Raw genomic sequence first — 22142 nt, 5'->3', positions numbered from 1 at the left:
ATCTGGAGGAGTTCTCCACTTGGGGTACAGTCTTTGCTGCAATCTACACTAAAACACATGGTGTTCCGTCTATGTCGGTAATACCTGACGTCATGAAACAGATTCAAAACAAATACAGGGCAGAGCCTGCTCTAAATTTAGGTATGAAACTACTGAAAGATTTTAAACAGGTCTCTACAATATTATTAGCTAATATTAAAGGAGAAGTAGCATCAGTGGCGACATGCCAGAAGTTGAGGGAATTTGATGTAACTGAAGAACTACAAGAACTGGTAAGAATAATTGAAAAGTCCTATGAAGAATTAGGCAGAGACAGTCTGGGTAGGAAACCAGTGACACCACAACTGTCTGAAAGTCCTGAAAAGGTTTTTACTCAAACACTCCTACCTCTTCTAGAAAGAAGTGGGAAAATAGCAAACAACCTTCTAAAGAGAAGCTTTCTCATTCCAGAGGTACGTCTCCTCAAAAGGAGCCCTCTGAAAGGAGGTATAACCTCAGGAATAGGGATATTTTGAGAAAACCTGACAGGTATCAACATACTGACACACGTTCCTCTCATAACTTTCAGATAAACAATCAATCAATCAATGCATTTATATAGCGCACCGCTCACCCAGAGGGTCTCAAGGCGCTAGGGGAGGGGGGTCCGCTACTGCTCGAACAGCCAGGTCTTGAGTTGCTTCATGAAGGCAAGGTGGTCCTGGGTCAGGCGGAGGTGGGTCAGGAGGGAGTTCCATGTCTTGGCGGCAAGGTAGGAGAAGGACCGTCCCCCTGTGGTGGCTCTTCGGATGCGGGGGACGGCGGCGAGGGCATGGCCGGTCGATCGAAGCTGGCGTTTGGGAGCATAGAAGTTGAGGCGGCTGTTGAGGTACCCTGGGCCTTGGTTGTGTAGGGCTTTGTGTGCGTGGGTGAGGAGACGGAAGGTGATTCTCTTGTTGACCGGGAGCCAGTGCAGGTCTCTCAGGTGTCCGGAGATGTGGCTGCGATGGGGGATGTCCAGGATGAGTCGTGCTGAGGCGTTCTGGATCCGCTGGAGTCTCTTCTGGAGTTTGGCGGTGGTTCCGGCGTAGAGGGAGATGCCGTAGTTCAAGGCGGCTGGTGACGAGGGCCTGGGTGACCGTCTTCCTGGTCTCGGTGGGGATCCACCAGAAGATCTTATGTAGCATGCGCAGGATGTTGAAGCACGACGAGGAGATGGCGTTGACTTGTCTGGTCATGGAGAGGGAGGAGTCCAGGATGAATCCCAGGTTGCGTGCATGGTCTGTTCGTTTGGGTGCGCTGCCTAGGGCGGGGGCCACCAGGAGTCGTCCCAGGCGGAGGGTGAGGATCCCAGGATGAGGACTTCCGTCTTGTTCGAGTTCAGTTTCAGGCGGCTGTTCTTCATCCATTCGGCTACCTCTTTCATCCCTTCGTGAAGGTTGGCTCTGGCGGTGGGGGGGTCGTTGGTGAGGGAGAGGATCAGCTGGGTGTCGTCGGCGTAGGAGATGATGTTGAGGTTGTGCTGGCGTGCGATGGCTGCGAGGGGGCTCATGTAGACATTGAAGAGGGTTGGGCTGAGCGAGGAGCCTTGAGGAACGCCGCAGATGACTTCGGTGGTTTCAGATCTGAACGGGGGAGGCGGACTCTCTGTGTCCTTCCGGCGAGGAAGGAGATGATCCACTCCAGTGCCTTCTCCTGGATTCCGACGTTGCTGAGTCGCTGCACTAGTGTACGGTGGCAGACATTGTCGAAGGCCGCGGAGAGGTCTAGGAGGATGAGGGCTGCTGTTTCTCCGTTGTCAAGCAGTGCTCGGATGTCATCCGTGGCTGCGATCAGGGCGGTCTCGGTGCTGTGGTTGGCCCGGAAGCCAGACTGCGAGAGGTCGAGGGATCCGTTCGTCTCGAGGAAGGCGGCCAGCTGCTTGTTGACGGTCTTCTCGATGACTTTTGCAGGGAACGGGAGCAGCGAGATGGGGCGTTAGTTCTTGAGGTCGGTGGGGTCGGCTGATGGCTTCTTGAGTAGAGCGCTGAGTTCGGCGTGCTTCCAGCTCTCCGGGAAGGTAGCGGTGTTGAAGGAGGTGTTGATGATGTCCCGCAGGTGGGATGCGATGACAGCGTCGGCCTTGTTGAAGACGTGGTGAGGGCAGGGGTCGGTCGGAGATCCGGAGTGGATGGAGTTCATCGTCCGGACAGTGTCTTCGGTGCTGATCGGGGTCCAGGCGCGGAGGGTGGTGGTGGGGGGCGGTGGTTCGGTCATGGCGTGCGTCGGTTGAGTGCTGAAGCTGTTGTGTATGTCCGCGATCTTGTTGTGGAAGTAGGAGGCGAGGGAGTTGCAGAGGTCTTGTGAAGGGGTGATGTTGTTGTTTCCGGCGTTGGGGTTGGAGAGCTCTTTAACGATGTTGAAGAGTTCCTTGCTGTTGTGTGCGTTGTTGTCCAGTCGTTCCTTGAATGCAGTTTTCTTGGTGGCGTGGATGAGTCAGTGGTGTTTTCGGGTGGCGAGCTTGAGGGCAGTCATGTTGTCCGGTGTTGTGTGTCTGCGCCAGGTTCTCTCGAGGGCTCGGCAGTTCTTCTTGGAGCTCTTGAGTTCGTCGGTGAACCATGGGGCTTTCTTGCTGCCGGGTCTGCTAGGCAGGGTCCTCAGGGGGGCGAGGTCGTCTGCGCAGTCGCTGATCCACTTCGTGAGGTTGTTGGCCACTTGGCTGTGGTTCGTTGCGCTGGTGGGTGGGTTCTTGCTCAGGGAAGTCGCGAGCTGGTCGGCTGTGATCTTGTTCCAGCTTCTGCGTGTAACCTGTTGCTGGTGGTGGTGGATCGTGGTCCTTCTGAAGCTGAAGTGGACGCAGCTGTGGTCCGTCCAGTGGAGTCCGGTGGCGTGGCTGAAGGTGATGTCCTTGTTGGATGAGAAGACGGGGTCGAGTGTGTGTCCGGCGTAGTGGGTGGAGGAGGTCACCAGCTGCTTGAGTCCCAGGTTGGCAAGGTTGTCCAGCAGGGTGGTGGTGTTGCGGTCATTGTTGTTCTCCAGGTGGAAGTTGAGGTCCCCGAGGAGGATGTAGTCAGCGGAGAGGAGGGCGTGCGGGCTGATGAAGTCGGCGATGTCCTCGCTGAATTGTGTGCGTGGTCCCGGGTGTCTGTAGATGAGGGTGCCTCTGAGGGTGGTCTTGGGGTTGATGTGGACCTGGAAGTGCAGGTGCTCGGCGGGTGGGAGGGAGTCGTCGGTGTTGGTCGTGATGCGGATCGTGTTCTTGTGGATGATGGCGATGCCTCCTCCGGTCTGGTTGATGCGGTCCCTACGGATGATCTTGTAGCCGTCTGGGATGGCGATGGCGATGTCGGGCGCTGAAGAGGCGTTCATCCAGGTTTCCGTGAGGAAAGCGACGTCTGGTGAAGTTGTGTCGAGCAGGTTCCAGAGCTCTACGGCGTGTCTGTGGACCGAGCGGGTGTTGAGCAGGGTGCATTTCAGGTGGCTGCTGCTGTTGCTCGTCTTGGTCTTGGTCGGTGCTGGAGTAGTGCAGGTCCGGATGCAGGTGAACTTGCAGGAGTGGCAGCAGAAGGGCCCGTGGGTGCGTCTCGGGGTGGCTCGGTAGCAGCCTGGGAATCTACCGACGTTGAGTGCGTAGAGTACGGTGGCATCGTAGGTCCGGCGGGTGGGCTGGGTTCTGCGGGGGCCAGGTGTCATGGCGCTGGGCGCAGTCCAGGTGCGGACGGGCGCAGACGGGCTTACCTTTGGCGCACCTTCGGCGCTCAGTCGGTGCTCCCGCTGCACGCGTCCGCTGTGCGGTCGCCCTGGGGGCGTCATAAGAAGGGGGATGGGAGGGCGGGTCAGCTGGGCGTCAGTAGCGGTTCGGCCAATGGGCCAGTGGTGGGCGGGGCCTGTGTGGAGCTGTGGCGGGAAACTGGCGAGCGGGCGGCTCTGCTGTGGCTGGGCCGCTCGGGGGGGCAGGGGGGTGTCGGCGGCGGAAAAGGCGGCAAAAGGCTGGCTTGTCAGGAGCAGGAGGCGGCAGGAGGAGCAAGGGGGTGACCCGGCCTGGTGAGAGGCGCAGCGGTCATCAGATATCAACAAAGACATCCGAAAGATGAGGACGGTCAAAGAACAAAGAAGAACGCATGGGGTCCAAGGATGATCAACATGTTCAGAAAAGCAAACTAAAACCTCAATTCACCAAAAAGAAGGTAGCAGGTCTAAAAATCAGACATGCCGAGGATCTTGGGGACAGAGATTGGGATCAGACAATGTTGGACAGAGTAGCGGAAGTAACAATTGCTCGCCAGAACCTGAAGGGATTTCTGGAGACAGTGGGCTTGAATGAAAACATTGAAGTAGAAACAGAAAATACCAGGGTTATTTCTCCACATAGCTTATATGAAGTAACATTCCGGATAGAGGGAGACATACCAAGAAAAGTGAAAGCACTCTTTTGGGAGCGACTTTCTAAGGGTTGTGTCATACGTCTAGCTGAACAAGACTGTGGTATTGGGTTCCCAAGGCCTACATGCTCCGCAGAAATACCCACTTACACCAAAGAACTGTTGGCACGGAAACTGAAAAGTACAAAAGACAAGTTTATTAAGACCCCATGGGGTGGTGGTACATTCCTACAGCACCCTTCGGTAATGCAAGAAGTATCACACCGAACGTTAGTGTGAGTCCTTCTTTTATACACTTTACAGGCAATAAAAAGATAGGCGGTACAAGGTTACAGAGTTTATGTACATTTATGGTCATTTTTGGAGCACAGCCAACTCATGGGAGGGGTTACAACTCCACTGGTCAGTTTGGCGGAACATTCCTGAGGGGTGACTGGTCAGTTGGAACTTCGCATGTACAGGCTTGACCGTTACTAAAAATAGCCTGTTGCTGGGCAAACTCGAGTGGTCAGCGGCACGGACAAAGAACTAAAGGGCATGCTGACCACGAGGCCGCTCATTCCCTAAAATGGCCGCCGAAACATACAAAATGGCGTTTTCGAGTAAAGCCAATTTAAGGGAAATAACGTGTAGCAAAGCTAAGCGCTAACCCGGCCATTGTCAAATTACGACAGACGACCCTTTTAGCGTTTAGCTGAAGCTACCTCATAGTGGACGTAGTCGGGATACTCATCTTCAATGTCAATTAACATTTTTTGAGCCACTTCTTTATGGAGCATCAATTCATTTTGGGCAAGAGCTCGTCTGGATGGAATACAGGCTGATAAGCACATATAACATAAGGCAGGGCCACATTGTATACATAAACATAGGAAGAATAAGATCCCAACTACAACACATAGGATTGTCAGTAGCTTCCAGCCCCAAGTACTCAACATTGACCAGAACCACCCCGATAAAGTCCACGTGCCATTGTCCGGGTGTATCTCAGCAGCTATTTTGTGAAGTTTTGAAATTGCATCATAAACAGATGGCGAATTATCTGGCACGTACACGCAGCAGCTACTTCCGATGATTCTACATGCCCCCCCTCGGTCAGCTAGAACCACATCTAGAACCATGCGATTCTGGAGCGTAACAATTCTAGAAATTTGAAGTTCTTCCGTTATATTCCCCAGTGCAATAGCAGTGTCATTAGCTACGGCCTCGACAACACGAGTCAGTCGTCGTATTTTCCGACTGTTCAAGGCAGCCCCCACAAAGGAAAACAATCCCAAATTAAAATCTACATATTGCTGTAAGGCAGTATCGGTCTGGTCAATGTCATCCAAGACCACAGTTCGTTTAACTCTATTTAACACAAAGTCATGATAAAGTACATAATCATTGTGATACATTGGTGGGGCAATGAATACAGGGGGCAATACAAACGATACATAACATGTGCCTAACCATCCTAAAGGAAGCTGATGATAGCCTTTATTACCGCAAATAAAGTATGTATTTCGGGATGCCACAAATGATATACCGTTCGGACTGTCAAATGTAAGTGTAATGTTACATTCATTTTTCCCCACCGGGATTGTACCTTTATTTCGTATACAGAGATCGGCTTTAGTATTTATAACATTAATAACATGTGAACTAGACACATTAATGTTCCTTTGATTGCTGCAGATTCGGGGTGCAGACACATTATCGGGGTGGTACTCTTCCCATTCAAATCGGGTACCCTCAGCTCGTGGATAACCATCTCGGTCGTGATAGCATATTTTATTCAAACGGAAAAGCACCCCCTCTTTCGTTGGCCATCGTAGAGTGAATAAGAGAGTATACCAGGCATTACAGGATCCATTGTGGGAAAACGGGAGTGGGATGAGTGGGGTGCCCCCTTTCTTCTGATGCCCAGGCAACATCCCACACACCCAGCAATTAGAAGTGTTCGTCATATTATGAGTATGATGCAAGATCTGAATAAAGCTATTGTTCAGGTAAGTCTGTCGGTGTCGTTCTTCATGGTAGGGTAAGGTGAAGTGAAAATGTTCAGATGGAGCCGGGGTAGTCGGCAGCAAATGTTCTCGTACAGGCACCACAAGTTCTACTACCCAGGCTATCACTGCTATCACCACAATTGTCAGTACGAACAAGATAGCACCAAGAATTCTCTTGTCTCGTGATGCAGAGGACGCCATAGTTCAAAAAGTTCACAATGTCTCAAATGTATATACCTAGAAAAATAAAAAGATGGTGCTGAGCTCCGAGGTAGCCGTTTTTTTCTTCTCCGGGGTCAAGACGGGTGTCGCTACTCTTGGCAGAACTGATCCCCCCCCCTTGAGATTCCCGGCTTCCATTTCACAAACCCCAGAGCAGTAACCAACCAGTCTCGCACACAAAAAAAATCTTCTTCCTATCTTGGCCGCAAATCGTAGCGCTGTCGTCCAGAAACAGTATGGTCCGGGAAGGCTCCATCAGATTCGGCCGACATCACAGCTGGGCTCTTTTCTTTTTCCAAGATCTCTTTGTAGTCGGACAGCACAGTAGGATTCACCAGGTCCGGAGAGACGCGGCGGCAGTGAGTTGAATGCACCCACCGCTTTCTCTTGGTCACTCGTACAGCCGTTCGAGTTGCCAGGAGGACTTGCTCGGGGTCACGCCACCTCGGTTCCAAGCTGTTCGTCCTCTCAAACGAACGAATCATCACATAGTCCCCAGGACGGAGACTATGGGCCTCTCCAATGGAATTATCAGGGAGCGCTTCTCGAACCTGTTGATGAATAGAAAGCAAATCATTTGTTAATCGTGCCAAATAATCGTTCATCATTATACAATGCACATCATGTATCAATCGCGGCTTAGGAATTCCCCATATATTCATATGCCTTCCAAACACCACTTCATACGGTGTGAGGCCAGTTCGAGAGTGAGGCACTGATCTAAGAGAGAGCAATGCTAGCGGTAAGGCATCCGGCCACTTCAATGACGTGGACGCCACAATCTTAGCCAGTTTTAATTTCAACGTGGCATTGTACCGCTCAACAAGACCTGCTGACTGAGGGTGGAACACAGCATGGAACTTCTGCTGAATCCCCAGTCCCTTTAGCACATATTCCACAATTTTCCCAACAAAATGAGGACCATTATCGCTCCACAAAAATTTGCAAACTCCAAATCGAGGGAAGTACTCTTTGAGCAAAACCTTAGCTGTTGTCAAAGCTGTATTGTCTTTCGTGGGGAAGGCCTCAACCCATTTGCTAAAAGCACACACCACCACTAAGACATACTTAAGGTTATTACAGCGCTCAAGCTGGATGTAATCCATTTGAAGTACCTCGAATGGTGCAGAAGGTGGAACGAACCCTCCTTTCGGAGTATGAGTCCCTTTTGCAAGATTGTGCTGTAAGCATATCAAACAGGTCTGCACTACTCTCTTAGCAGTATTGGCAATCTCAGGATGCTCCCAAACTCGCGTTAACAACCGAGTAATTGCAAGAGCTCCCACATGTGCTAACCCGTGCGCCATCTGGACCATCGCCTGCAAGTAAGCTGCAGGCAATTTCCATCTCTCCATGTCCTTACTCCTCCAACAACCCTCGTCATCCAGTACCCCTTCCGCCGCCCATGTGACAAGCTCTGATTCAGTCGCTGATTTTTGGATGTCTAGTATCTCTGCTCTGGCATCATGCCATTGCTCGGCCTGCGACTTTGATACATATATAGGGGAGTCATTTCGAGACATAGCTGTTTGTCTTGCTATAGTGTCTGCAAAAGCATTGCCTTGTCCTACTTCATCAGTGATCTTTTTATGTGCACTGCATTTAATTATTGCTACTTTCTTTGGGCAAAGCAATGCATTTAGGAGATCACGCACCAATTCTCCGTGCATAATGTGTACTCCATGAGATGTCAAAAACCCACGCTCTCTCCAGAGTAAGCCAAAGTCATGCGCTACTCCGAAGGCGTACCGGCTGTCTGTGTAGATATTCACACATAGGCCAGCACTCAGTTCACAGGCTCTTGTTAAGGCTATCAGCTCTGCTGCTTGAGCCGATTTCTGTGGTATTCGTGCTGTTTCTACCACTGTCTTAAGTGTCGTGATCGTATATGCTGCGGAAGTCGTACCATCTGGCAGCCTCAAACACGAACCATCAACCCACAGTTCCCCATCCACATCTGGAAGTTGCATATCCTGTAAGTCGACACGACCCTTTGTCTGTTCCTCAGTCAGGAAAACACAATCATGATGTTTTTCTTCCTGACCCTCTTCGACCGGATAAGGCAATAAAGTGGCAGGGTTCAGGGTAGCACATCTTTTCAATGTGATATGTGGCGCCAGAAGTGTAAGCTCATATCCTGTTAAACGTGCGCTCGTGAGATATTGGGTCTTTGTTTGATTTAACAGGGCATCTACTGCATGGGGAACCAGCACCAACAATTTGTGTGACAACGCTATTCCTTCACTCTGCCGCATAGCTACTGCTGTCGCTGCAACTGCTCGAAAACACCCAGGTAACCCTCGTGCTACAGGATCAAGGAGGGCTGAAAAATACGCGCATGGCCTCTGCTTATCCCCGTGTGCTTGCACTAACACCGATAACGCGCACCCATCTTTCTCGTGTACGTACAATGTGAAAATCTTCGTGTAATCTGGTGTACCTAACACGGGAGCAGAGCAAAGGGCCTGTCTCAATTGTTCAAAAGCATTCTGACATTCATCTGTCCATTCAAGGGGCATTGGTGTAGTTTTGGACAATAACGCTAACAAAGGTTTTATAATGTGCGAAAACCCCATTATCCACTGTCTACAAAAATACGTTAATCCTATGAAGGCGTGTACATCTCTCTGAGTGCGGGGGACTGGTGTATCTAAGATCGCCTGAATTCGATCTGATGTTAATGCACGCCCCTCCTTAGACAAAAGATGACCGAGGTAGGTCACCTTGGGTCTACAGTATTGAAGCTTTTTCTTAGAAACTTTATGATTGTTCTGAGCCAAAAAGGAAAGCAGGGCAAGCGTACTCTCCTCACATTGTGCATAAGTGTCTGCAGCCAACAGGAGGTCGTCAACATACTGTATAAGGGCTACTCCAAATTGTAATTCAAAAGAATCAAGCTGTCTTTTTAAAGCCTGGCTGTAGATGCTAGGACTCTCAGTGTAACCTTGAGGAACACGACAAAATCTATACGATTTATTATTTAACGTGAAACCAAATAAGTATCTGCTGTCAGGGTGGATGGGAATGGAAAAGAATGCATTTTTGAGATCTATGACAGTGAACGTTGTCGCTGTCGGAGGGACCAATGTAAGCAATGTCGTGATGTCGGACACCACGGGATATTGAGGGATGACAATTTTGTTAATTTCTCTTAAGTCAATAATAAAGCGATAGACTTTGTCGTCAGTATCTTTCTTAAGAATCGGGAGAATAGGGCTATTACAGACATTGTAAGGAACTTCCTCCACTACTCCTGCAACGATCAAATCCTGAACGATGTGTGTCAGGGCAATTTCACCTTCCTTAGAAATCTTATACTGTGGTACACGTGGCAAAAGTACTCCCTCCTTGACAGTAATTCGAATAGGCGGAATGAGCATCTGTCCCACATCCGTATCTGAGGTTGCCCACAACGTATGGGGGAGAGAGGCTAATGCTTCAATTTCCTGTATAGTACAAAATCTGTCTGAGTCAGGGTAATTGTCATTCAAAATAGCTCGCACTCCTTCAGGAGCGCAGCGTATCGTTGCTCGAAAGTATTTGAGCAAATCAATGCCCACAATGTTATCTGGGGTGTGAGGTGACAACAAAAATGGACCAACACTGAAAAATTTGTCAATACAAAGTGCAAGAGGTTGTGATAGTGGGCTAGGAGAGGGTGTGCCATCAAACCCTATACATGTTATCGTTTCGCCGGACAGGGGAGACCTTGGAACCAAGTTTTTAGACAAAGCACTACGAGTAGCTCCTGTGTCAACTAAAAACTGATCAGTAGAACCCAAAATGCCCGCTGATACATATGGACCTCTTTGATCTACTGGCACTTCAACTGATTCCGTACCCCATCCTACGCAATCCTATGCATGCACATAATCCTGATGCTCCACATTCTCACCCTCCGAAATCTGATATTGATTCCGTCTGTCAAAAGTATTTCGTTCATCCTGACCACGGCCCCTCGTTTCAAACCTACCACGATCACTTTTGCCACCTCTCGCACCTGAATAATTATTTCTCGACCTTCCACCTCCTCGACCATGCTGACTACGCTGCTCACGAAGTACCGGACAATCTTCAGCCCAATGCCCAAACTCCTTACAATAAGCACCTTGGTCCTCCGCTATGTCAGTACGACCATACGACGCATTACTCCCTCCTCGCCTACCTCTATCATTCCCTTTAGATTGCGTTCCGCGAACCTCTGCCAACATCACCTTCATTTTCAATTCCTTTGTTTTCTTATCTACACTTTCTTTAGCCTCTAATTCCTGCCGCTCATAATACTGAGCCATAGTTAACAAAGACGCAGGGGTCGCCGTGGCCAAGGAACTTTCACTCGTTTTTAATCGTTATGCAATCTCCGGTAGGAGAGTAGCCACATACTTATCTACAAACAGATGCCTACCCGTATCATCTGTTAACGATTGACCACTGTAATCGTGAAACGCCTCTTCGAAACGTGTAAAGAAATCTGATACCGATTCATCTCGCTTTTGTTTGCAGGAAGCTAACATAGTCCAATCGATCTTTTTAGGAGGAACAAGAGTTTTTAATTTAGCTAAAATAGCCGCTGGAAGTTCTAAAATTATATCACATGGTTTACATGCAGGTTTCCTATCTAAGTCAGCCTGGTTTATGTCTTTCCAAGTTGCACCAAACGCCGTCTGATCATTGGTTTTACGAATCGCCCTCCACATATCAGGTGGAAGAATTAACCCAAAAAATAGATCTATAGCAACGAGAGTCATGACACAAGAAGAAATGGCCCCCTCCACCCCTTCATAGAATGCGGCTGGATTTTTACAGAGATCGGGTAAAGCATTTTTTAACGCCATACCATCTGCTCTATTCCAAGGCGTATATACCCAATTATATACAAAGTACCCCTTTGCATCCTTCGATGTTTTATCTTCATCCGTACCGTCTCCCTTAGGGGGAACATACAAAGGTGCAGCTTCACGCATAGGCATAACATGCACTTTAGAATTCTTATCTGAACCCCGGAGAGAACACTCCTTAGACTGCTCTGTTGAACCCGGCATGGACTCCTTATCCTTCTTCTGTTCTTCCCGCAATCTGGACGCCTCATCCCGTAGCTGGATCAATTGTCTGAAAAAAGTATCGACATCTGAAAGAAGAAATATACCTTTATCCAAATTCTCACGATGTACCGACACAGCCTTAGGTTCTAGAGTCTCTGAATATTTGCGAAATCGAGTAACAACTTCATCTGCAAAAGTATTCATAAAACACAACAATTCTCGTTCTGTCCATTGACCCCTCTCAGTTACAACTTCTGCTACAGTTACTTGATTCAAATTTAACTTTCTAGCAAGACTACGCAACTCTGCTCCTCTCTGAGCAGATAACCTGACACTCGACTTATACGCCTTATCCGACTTATCCTGTTCTTCATCACCAGAATCTTCAGTCGGAGCCGTAGGAGAAACGTACGGAGGCGGCGATCGATCTAATAACGAAAAATCATCAATCTCATTATTAAGGACAGGATAAAGCGGTCGTCGAATAGGAAATTGGCCGGTCGTTTGCAAATTACGTTCCTGTTCCTCCCTCTCTTTCTTTTCCTGTGCCTCCTTTTCCTCAAGCTGTAAAGCTTTATCTCGAGCAGCCTTACGCTGTTCTTTATCCGCCAATGCAACTTCACGCTTCATACGTTCACGCACCACTTTCTCCCACATTCGCACACAATCAAACATATTCTGTCTAGACCTGCGCTGAAACAAACATTGCTCCACAAACTGAACCTTTCGTAAATCAAACGACCCATGTAGTGGCCATTGCAACTCAGGATCAGTTCTAGTGTATTTATGCCATAATTTACTGTACAGTATAGGGGGAAGGCCGAATTTGACATACATCTCACGGTTTGGAGTTCCCTCTGGGGGAGCCGGCTGTGATTCCGCTAACCTGATTGTGGTACCCTTTCCAAAACAGCACATCCCTCGGAGTGTGCTTAAAACAGGCATGTTCAAAAAGTACCACGAAAGCGTGATACCATAAAAAATGGCACTTACAGTACTTCACACAAATGTGCCGCTCAGAGTACAAACAAAATTAGAGAAACATCTCTACATGCCTGCCTATGTGAAGTGCACTACACATATAGGTTCAAAGTTCACAAAGTCAAAATTGTTAGCTAACTCAAATCATAGTCACAATCATAGAACTTCAGTAAGCGTCCGTAGACTACCTTACCGATCACAAATCTTACCCAAATCTCAAAGTCCAGATTCCAACTGCCAAGGTCTTTAATCAAATCAGCCAAACGGCACTATCCAGCAACACAGACGATCAAGATCTCAGTCGGAGACCGGCGCCACCTGGAAGGTCAGATCAGAAGGAAAGGAAGAAAACACCGTGGGTGCCAAGACTCGGGTCACTGGGTGGCAGCGTACGCGTCCATGGCGAGTTTCCAATCCTTCGTCACAACCTCTCCTTCGGGCATCCGAGTCGCCGATGAGTCCCTTCGTGGTCGCCAATTTGTGGTATTGGGTTCCCAAGGCCTACATGCTCCGCAGAAATACCCACTTACACCAAAGAACTGTTGGCACGGAAACTGAAAAGTACAAAAGACAAGTTTATTAAGACCCCATGGGGTGGTGGTACATTCCTACAGCACCCTTCGGTAATGCAAGAAGTATCACACCGAACGTTGGTGTGAGTCCTTCTTTTATACACTTTACAGGCAATAAAAAGATAGGCGGTACAAGGTTACAGAGTTTATGTACATATATGGTCATTTTTGGAGCACAGCCAACTCATGGGAGGGGTTACAACTCCACTGGTCAGTTTGGCGGAACATTCCTGAGGGGTGACTGGTCAGTTGGAACTGCGCATGTACAGGCTTGACCGTTAATAAAAATTGCCTGTTGCTGGGCAAACTCGAGTGGTCAGCGGCACGGACAAAGGACTAAAGGGCATGCTGACCACAAGGCCGCTCATTCCCTAAAATGGCCGCCGAAACATACAAAATGGCGTTTTCGAGTAAAGCCAATTTAAGGGAAATAACGTGTAGCAAAGCTAAGCGCTAACCCGGCCATTGTCAAATTACGACAAGACTGCCCACCAGAATTTGTCAGGGAGCGCCCACGTTGTGAAGACATCATTATACCAGCCTTCTCTAACCATATTCCTACATTTAAAATCTTTTTATGCCAGGAAATGGGCAGTCGCCCAAGCCCCAGCATTATAAAAAAAATCATGTAGGATGAGATGAGGACTCACCTCACCATAAAATCCAGTTAAAAAATCAACCAACTGCACAAAGGCAGTACCCAGTTAAGCAAGAAGCTAAAAAACAGGTCAGGGAGATCTTAGATCAACTTGAATACCACGGGGTGTTTGAAACATGCCCTTTATCAATGAACAATCCTTTGTTTCCTGTCTCAAAACCGTACATACCGTCTAGTTTTGGATTACAGACACTTAAACTCTTGTTGCAAAACATTTGCAGTGCAAAATACACAGAGTGCAGCATTAATGAATAACATAGTGCGTATAAAATATAAAACCACATTAACATATCAAATGCTTTCTTTTGTCAAAACATTGCACCTGAAAGCAGGTATTTGACCGCTTTCTCAATATTGAGGACACATCGTCCCTTCTGTCATCTCCCTCAAGGATTCAAGAATAGTCCTGGGTTATTCTCAGCAAGGGTAACAGAGCTACTACAAATCTATGATGACGAGGCATTGTTATACGTCGATGATATCTATCTGACAGACAATGACTTGGATAGGCACTTGAACAGGGTGAACACCATTATACTGGGCTTCACCTCCAAAGGGTATGAATTCAACTTTAAAAAAACAAGAATTGCCATTCTCAACGTCCTTTTTCTAGGATATGAACTATCAAGTGAAGGCAAAAGCCTGGCAGCCAACTTTTTAGAAAAGTGTGTGCTGCTCCAACCTCCAAAAACGCTGAAAAACGTAGCCTATTCTAGGTTTCCTGAATTTCGGAAGAACTTATATTCTAAACTACGCAGAAAGGGTTAAACCTCTCTACGAATTAATCAAACCTGATTTTAAACTTATTCATTGGAAAAAAGAACACACAGAAATGTTGCGTTCACTTCAAACACACATGTTAGCAACCAAACATGTACAAACAGGCGTAAACGTACGCAACTTAGTGATCCGAATCATTCCGGGTCAATTCGGATTCACCTACATAACTTTTAATGAAGGTGAAAAAGTACCAATTGCATACAAATCACATTTTTACAAACAAGCAGAAATGAAATTCACTTCTACAGAAAAAAGTCCGACAGCAGTTCAGACCGCTGTAGCAAAAAAAAGAGCCCTAGCATAGGGGAAACGCATAATGATCGTAACTCTTGTACCTGCCTTAGAGGCAGTGATGAAAGCAAGCATCTCAAATGCAAAATCTTTACATCCAAGATGAATACAATGGGTTAATTCTCTTACTGCAAATAATGTTGAATACGTTTTTGATCCTTATTTAAAAACACAAGCATTCCTGCAATACGAACAAGAATGTCCTCTGCCTACTGAAATTCAGGTTCTATACCAGTATGAATGTTTAATTTACACTGACGGATCTGTGCAACCCGCTACGGGGGTAAGCAGGCTTACAGTGCAGCATGTGCGATTGTTAAAGGTTGTATGCCAGATGGCAAATTCATACCTATGGTCACAAAAACGCAATCTCTAGGAGATTGTACAGCTCAGAGAGCTGAACTGAAAGCATTCAAAATGGCACTTGAAAATACGGATTGCGAATTCCCCACACTCATAGTGTGCGGTTCTTTCTACTGTGAACAAACATATGGCTAGGGTGTTGGGTTCGGGTGACGGGTGGGTTAAATATCTAATAGTTGTCCAACTTAGTCTTTAACAACTTGCCACGAAGCTCTCTAGGGGTTAATACTTCATATGAGGTCCTATTTGGGACAAGAATGTTGGTTCCAAACCTTGATTGTCACACATCAGTGGTGAAAACTAAAGAATTTGATATCAAAGATCGTTGGGCTGTTGAACAGGACTTAAATGAACTAAGAACGAAACAAAGCACTGTGTTCCTAAAGCCACCCACCACTGGGGAAAAAATAACCATCCCAGCAAGGCCTGTCTGGATCCCAAAGCTTGGTGATCTAGTCATAGAAAAGTAAGTATGGGCGAATTTTGTGAATTTGCAAATTAGTGGCTTTGCGAATTCGCGATCCGCAAAATTCGCGAATTTGTGAGAATTTGTGGGGTTTTTTTGCGTGTTCGCGGGGCGATTTGCGTGTTCGAGGGGCGATTTGCGTGTTCGCGGGTTTTTTTGTGCAAGACTGCTCGTTGGTGTGCCCTTCTGCCCTCTGTCCCACTCGTTTTTGTGCCATTCTGCCCTCTGCCCCACTCGTTTTTGTGCCCTTCTGCCCTCTGCCCCACACGTTTTTGTGCCATTCTGCCCTCTGCCCCACTCGTTGTTGTGCCCTTCTGCCCTCTGCCCGACTAATTGTTGTGCCCTTCTGCCCTCTGCCCCACTCGTTGTTGTGCCATTCTGCCCTCTGCCCCACTCGTTTTTGTGCCATTCTGCCCTCTGCCCCACTCCTTTTTGTGCCCTTCTGCCCTCTGCCCCACTTGTTTTTGTGCCATTCTGCCCTCTGCCCCATTCGTTCTTGTGCCATTCTGCCCTCTGCCCCACTCGTTGTTGTGCCCTTCTTCCCTCTGCCCCACTTGTTGTTGTGCCCTTCTTCCTCTGTCCCACTCGTTGTTGTGCCATTCTGCCCTCTACCCCACTCGTTTTTTGTGCCATTCTGCCCTCTGCCCCATTCGTTTTTGTGCCCTTCTGCCCTCTGCCCCACTTGTTTTTGTGCCATTCTGCCCTCTGCTCCACTCGTTGTTGTGCCATTCTGCCCTCTGCCCCAATCGTTATTGTGCCCTTCTGCCCTCTGCCCCACTTGTTGTTGTGCCCTTCTGCCCTCTGCCCCATTCGTTGTTGTGCCATTCTGCCCTCTGCCCCACTAGTTTTTGTGCCATTCTGCCCTCTGCCCCACTCGTTGTAGTGCTCTTCTGCCCTCTGCCCCTCTCCTGTTTTATTTTAGAATGGCGCTGGCAAGCTGCCAGCGTCATTCCAAAATAGTTACTTCATCAGGAAGCTCTAATTGATAAAATAAAGCAGGTGCTCGAATTCAGTTAAACAGAGCATCTGCTTCTATTAGTGCTTCCTGTTGAAGCTAACTTAGTAACTATTTTGGAATGGCGCTGGCAGTTTACTGGCACCATTCTAAAATAGTTACAAGCTTGAAGCTTGAACTTTTGCCCCCCGGATCCGTTCCGCTCGCGGATTCGCGGATTTTCGTCAAATTCGCGGGAATTAGCGGATCGCGAATTTGCCGAAAATCCGCAAAATCCACGAGCGCCCATGCTTAGAGAAAAGATCGCGACAAGACGGAATTTGGGCCTTCTTACAGACAACCAGTACCTGTCCTAGCAATCCACGGAACAAGAAAAGTGATACTGCCGCCCCTTGCTGGAAAAAAGGAAAACCGGTTTGTGTGCATCGACCTGATCAAACCACACTATGTGGTGATACTAAGCAGTAGGCCAAGTGAACTCCGACAATGTAGCAGACGCACTCCTCTAGCTACATTCCAAGAGGTTCAAACTGAAAGACTTATCACCATTGAAGAATCTGGAGTGAAAAAAGGACTATGCAACAAAGCTATGGAACTCGTTCCTCTTGAGACCCAAATAACGGATGTATGACGATACATCGCGCACCCTTTCATCGCGTGTGTTTACCACGTGTATTTTACCCCGCAAAGTAGATTACCTCATCACCTTTTACATCGAACATCGTAGCAATGCCAATGGGTTGATTGCTATTGGGCAGTACATCAATTAGCAGACCACGAAATCACACCCCGGTGACAACCCGTTTTTATGTGTCCTACTATAGTGTTTGCTATCTTTTGACAGAATGCGTGAACACGCCTCAAAACACTGTCCCCCACTCCCTCCCTTCCCCGTCCCCCGACGCAATTTATTCTCCTTTTATTTTTCCTAATTTTTTTTGTATTAATTCGGTCAATACATAATGTTATTGTGTTTGGCATTAGGGAGTTAGAGGTTGTGGTCATCTGTGCTATCCGAGGAGTATTTAGAGCCACCTAGACTAGCTAAGTGAGGGGTCAGTGTTATGGATAGAGTAGTGTGTTCGCGCAGTTTCCCATCAAAATAATATTCACCCTTGAGATTGTGAATGTGGGCGTGCAGACTTCTGGGCTTGGTGTCGGTCTCACGATGATCTACATTTGTTAATTGTGCTAAAGGATGTCTTTCAATTTTCCAGAGGGGTGGGAGAGGCTCCGGAGGCGTGTCAACCCAGTCTAAAGTCTCTGCTACCGAAGTGAAAAAAAGTGTCTTGCCCTGGTACAACACCCAGAGCTTGAATCCTCCCCAAGTCCAGCAGGCACAAGCCAGCAAATTTCCAGCACTCGCCCTTGGTCCAATTGCCCCCGGGCTGGGGACCACCAGGCGCAATGTGGGCTACCCCCGATCTAGATGCCCAAGGATAATGCCAGTCTGCTGGGGGCGATCCAGATCCCCTGGACCAGGTGGGTGCCTGGTGCTCCAAGCAAACACTGCAGGGGCTCCCCTCCCATTATCGGCACAGGTACTAAACCATTCAATCTTGTTGTCCATCTAGCTAGATCTTTCTTTTCCACAATGTACAAGGGGGAGGGTGAAGGTCTCAACCTCCTCGGTCTCCAGGAATCACAATGACCCCAAGCTACACAAGCGGATGGGGCCCAGTGAAAGGCCCTCGCAATCCTCCCCGCTCAACTTGTGTCTCCCAGGATTGCACACTCCGTCTACAGTCACCGGACTGCATCATGCATCCATCCACAATTTTGGTCATCCATGCATCCATCCACCCATCCACCCACCCATCCATCATGCACTCATCTCCAATTGTTGCCATCCACCCACCAAACCATCCATCCATCCACCCATTCTCCATGCGACCCAGCCACCCATCCATCCACCCACTCACCCATCCACCCACCCATTCATCATGAATACAACACCCAGCCACTCATCCACCACCCAGCGACCCATCCATCCACCAACTCATCCATCCACCAACCCATTCATCATGAATCCACCACCCAGCCACTCATCCACCACCCAGCCACCCATCCATCCCCCCAACCATCCACTCACCCATCCATCCACCCACCCATCCTCAATGCATCCACCCACCTATCCATCCACCCATTCATCAGGCATCCACCAGCCAGCCACTCATCCACCATCCAGCCACCCATACATCCACCCATCCATCCATTCATCATGCATCAACCTCCCAGCCACTCATCCACCACCCAGCTACCCATCTGTCCACCCAGCCTTCCACTCACCCATCCATCCACCCACCCATCCTCCATACAACCCAGCCACCCATCCATCCAACACCCAGCCACTCATCCAGCACCCAGCCACCCATCCATCCACCCACCCACCCATTCATCATGCATCCAACACCCAGCCACTCATCCACCACCCAGCCACCCATCCTTCCACCCACTCACCCATTCCCCCACCCATTCATCATGCATATACCCAGCCACTCATCCACCACCCAGCCACCCATACATCCATCCACCCAACCATCCACTCACCCATCCATCCACCCACCCATCCTTCATGCATCCATCTACCCATCCAACCACCCATTCATCAGGCATCCACTAGCCAGCCACTCATCAACCACCCAGCCACCCATCCATCCACCCATCCACCCATTCATCATGCAGCCACATCCCAGCCCCTCATCCACCACCAAGCTACCCATCCGTCCACCCAGCCATCCACTCACCCATCCACCCACCCACCTATCCTCCATGCAACCTAGCCACCCATCCATCATGCACCCACCACTCATCCATCCATGTTGTGCACAGTCACACATGTGACACATGTCTTTTATTGAATGCCTGAATGGCACAAAACCGTAGCGCAATTTTAATTTGGTGTGATTGTGTTTACCTGATTAATTTACGTTTATTGAAGCTGTGTTAGGCTTTAGCGGATGTCGCCTTAGGGCTAGAGCGGTCGACCTCGGGGTCAGGCAGACGATTTCCATTGTGTTTACCTGATCCATTTACACTCACGTTATGGCAGTTATGGAAGTATTTGGTGTGTGTTTGGGGCAGGAAAGCAATGCATGTCCATGGCACAAAACCTTAGCGTAATAGCTTCTTGCCTAAACAAAACCAAACATTACATTGTGCTCTGATTACATTGTGCTGTTTAATTTACACGTTATGGCAGTATTTGGTGTGTGCAAACCACGCATTGTCATCGCTAGCGATGTGATTACATTGTGCTGTCTAATTTACAAGTCATGGTAATATTTGGTGTGTGTTTGGGGCAGGAAAACTATGCATGTCAGTGACACAAAACCTTAGTGCAATAGCTTTTTACCTAAACAAAACCAAACATTACATTGTGCTCTGATTACATTGTGCTGTTTAATTTACACGTTATGGCAGTATTTGGTGTGTGCAAACCACGCGTTGTAATCACTAGCGATGTTATCGCTAGCGATGTATCTGTAATTGCGACGTTCTAGCATGCGTCCCGATAGCATGCGTTGTGAAGCCGGCCGCGAGGTAAAAGTCACTTTGCGATAGCACCGCGAAGCAATACTTTAGTTGTAACGGGTGTTTCCCCAAATAACAGTTAGTCCTGAAGCACCTGTCTACAATGAAGTAACAAGTGATCAAGTGGTTCCAGTGATTTCAACAAAACCGGATGAAATTCCAACCATTGACAGAACTGCCTTTGGCTATTTCATTAACTTTGATATATTTTCTTAGGATCCAAGCGAACCTGAAACCACGCCAGCAAAAAGAACTTTCAGAGTGAAAGCAACTGACTTTTTTATCACTTGGAAAAAACTTATCTGGATTCACCTTGGATTGAACTATGGATTGTGTTGGGAATATTTTTTCTTCTACTTTGGTTAACTCTAGTAATAACTCTGGGTATGTTTATAAATGGAAGATATGTCAAAATGGATACAGCAAGTAAGAAAGTCAACTTACTCCTCAAGCCGCACAAACCATCCCATCGTGAACAAAGAGACTTGTCAGCAGTGAACATCACAGCCATTCCTATACATGATGGTATAGCTTGGGACAAAACAAAATATGACATTTTTGGCCTGTCAGAGCTGTTGAAGATTCAACACTTATTCAAGTTTTCATTAAGTGACTTTATTACCTCTAGTACCTTGTCTGATGATTGGGACTTCGAGATTGTTAATAATATTATGTCTGATCTAGAGATGTCTGCAGTATTCACAAATCATGAATATTTAGAGGGTTCATCAGACTATGAACACATGTATTGTTATAACCATTATGGCCATTATTTCTTGCACAAATCAACAATGCCTAGAAATGTATATATGTATAACCAATGGGAACATTGTCCTACACCACCAAAGTGTAGCTCAAAAACATTTGCAAATAAGTTTCCATCTTTTTCAGGGTTCAACGTATCCAATGAATGCAGAAACCTTTTGCTTTAGAAATGTAAACAGAACAGGAATGAAAATTATGTTGACCGATACAAAACAGATTTATTCCGCAGACTTTTATGCCCAACTGTCTAGACAGGGTTTCGACTTTTGGAAAGAAAACATTGAGACAAAAACTGTCTGAGGTTCAAAAGATTGGCAAGTACAGGGGGTAGAAGCTTTGTTTAGAGCATGTATCATCCCTGAGGAAATTATGTTTTTGAATGACACTGTCCAAGACACAAATAACTGTCAAGATCGATTCCTGAACAAAACTCATGGTTTCAAAGTCAATAGGCCAGACCGAAGATATGTTCAAAGACAGCATCCTCGGGTAATAACAACATAGAGTGTAGGGAAGCTATGCCTTGATTGGCTACAGACAGCTACACTACAGGATGTAAAACAACACTAATCTTTACTTAAAGATGGTGCAGACCTTAGGTAATTCTTGTTAGGACCAAGAAAACCACATCAAAAACGTTTCATATATGCCGGTATATATGCTGCATATAATGAAATATGGAAGATTATGCAAGCAGAGACTACAGAACAAATATGAGAAATTGATCGTATTAATTTAGAGAAATCTCTCTCTGTGGTTGACAATGGGTTAACGGCTCTGTCATCCAGGATATATTCATTGGACAGCATTGTGTCTTCTGCCATAGACATCATGGAACAAGACTTGGTCATGTTGCAACATGGTCAGCCTCAGCTACGTTCTATAAAAATTTGCGTTCAGGCTATGTGCCTTGGTGTTTAATCAATACTAGGTCACTGTTTTCAGAATTCAATCTCACTGATACACAGATCAACCTAGCACAAAGAGTCGCAGACTACTCGGTGCTGAGCATTGAAAAACTGGAAAGATTACCATTTACAGTGGCAGAAAAACCAGCTACTGAATGGTTAATACATGGAAGAATCACTCTCTTGTTACAATTTTCCATTTTCAGTATTGCCTAAAACACATACCAGCAGGCAAATATGAAAGGTTGGGTAAAGAACACATCGAGACATCCTG

The sequence above is a fragment of the Lissotriton vulgaris genome, chromosome 4_1, assembly GCF_964263255.1.
Source record: "Lissotriton vulgaris chromosome 4_1, aLisVul1.2, whole genome shotgun sequence".
NCBI classification, from domain to species: Eukaryota; Metazoa; Chordata; class Amphibia; order Caudata; family Salamandridae; genus Lissotriton; species Lissotriton vulgaris.
The sequence above is the reverse complement of the archived record's forward strand: the minus strand, read 5'-3'. Positions refer to the sequence as shown.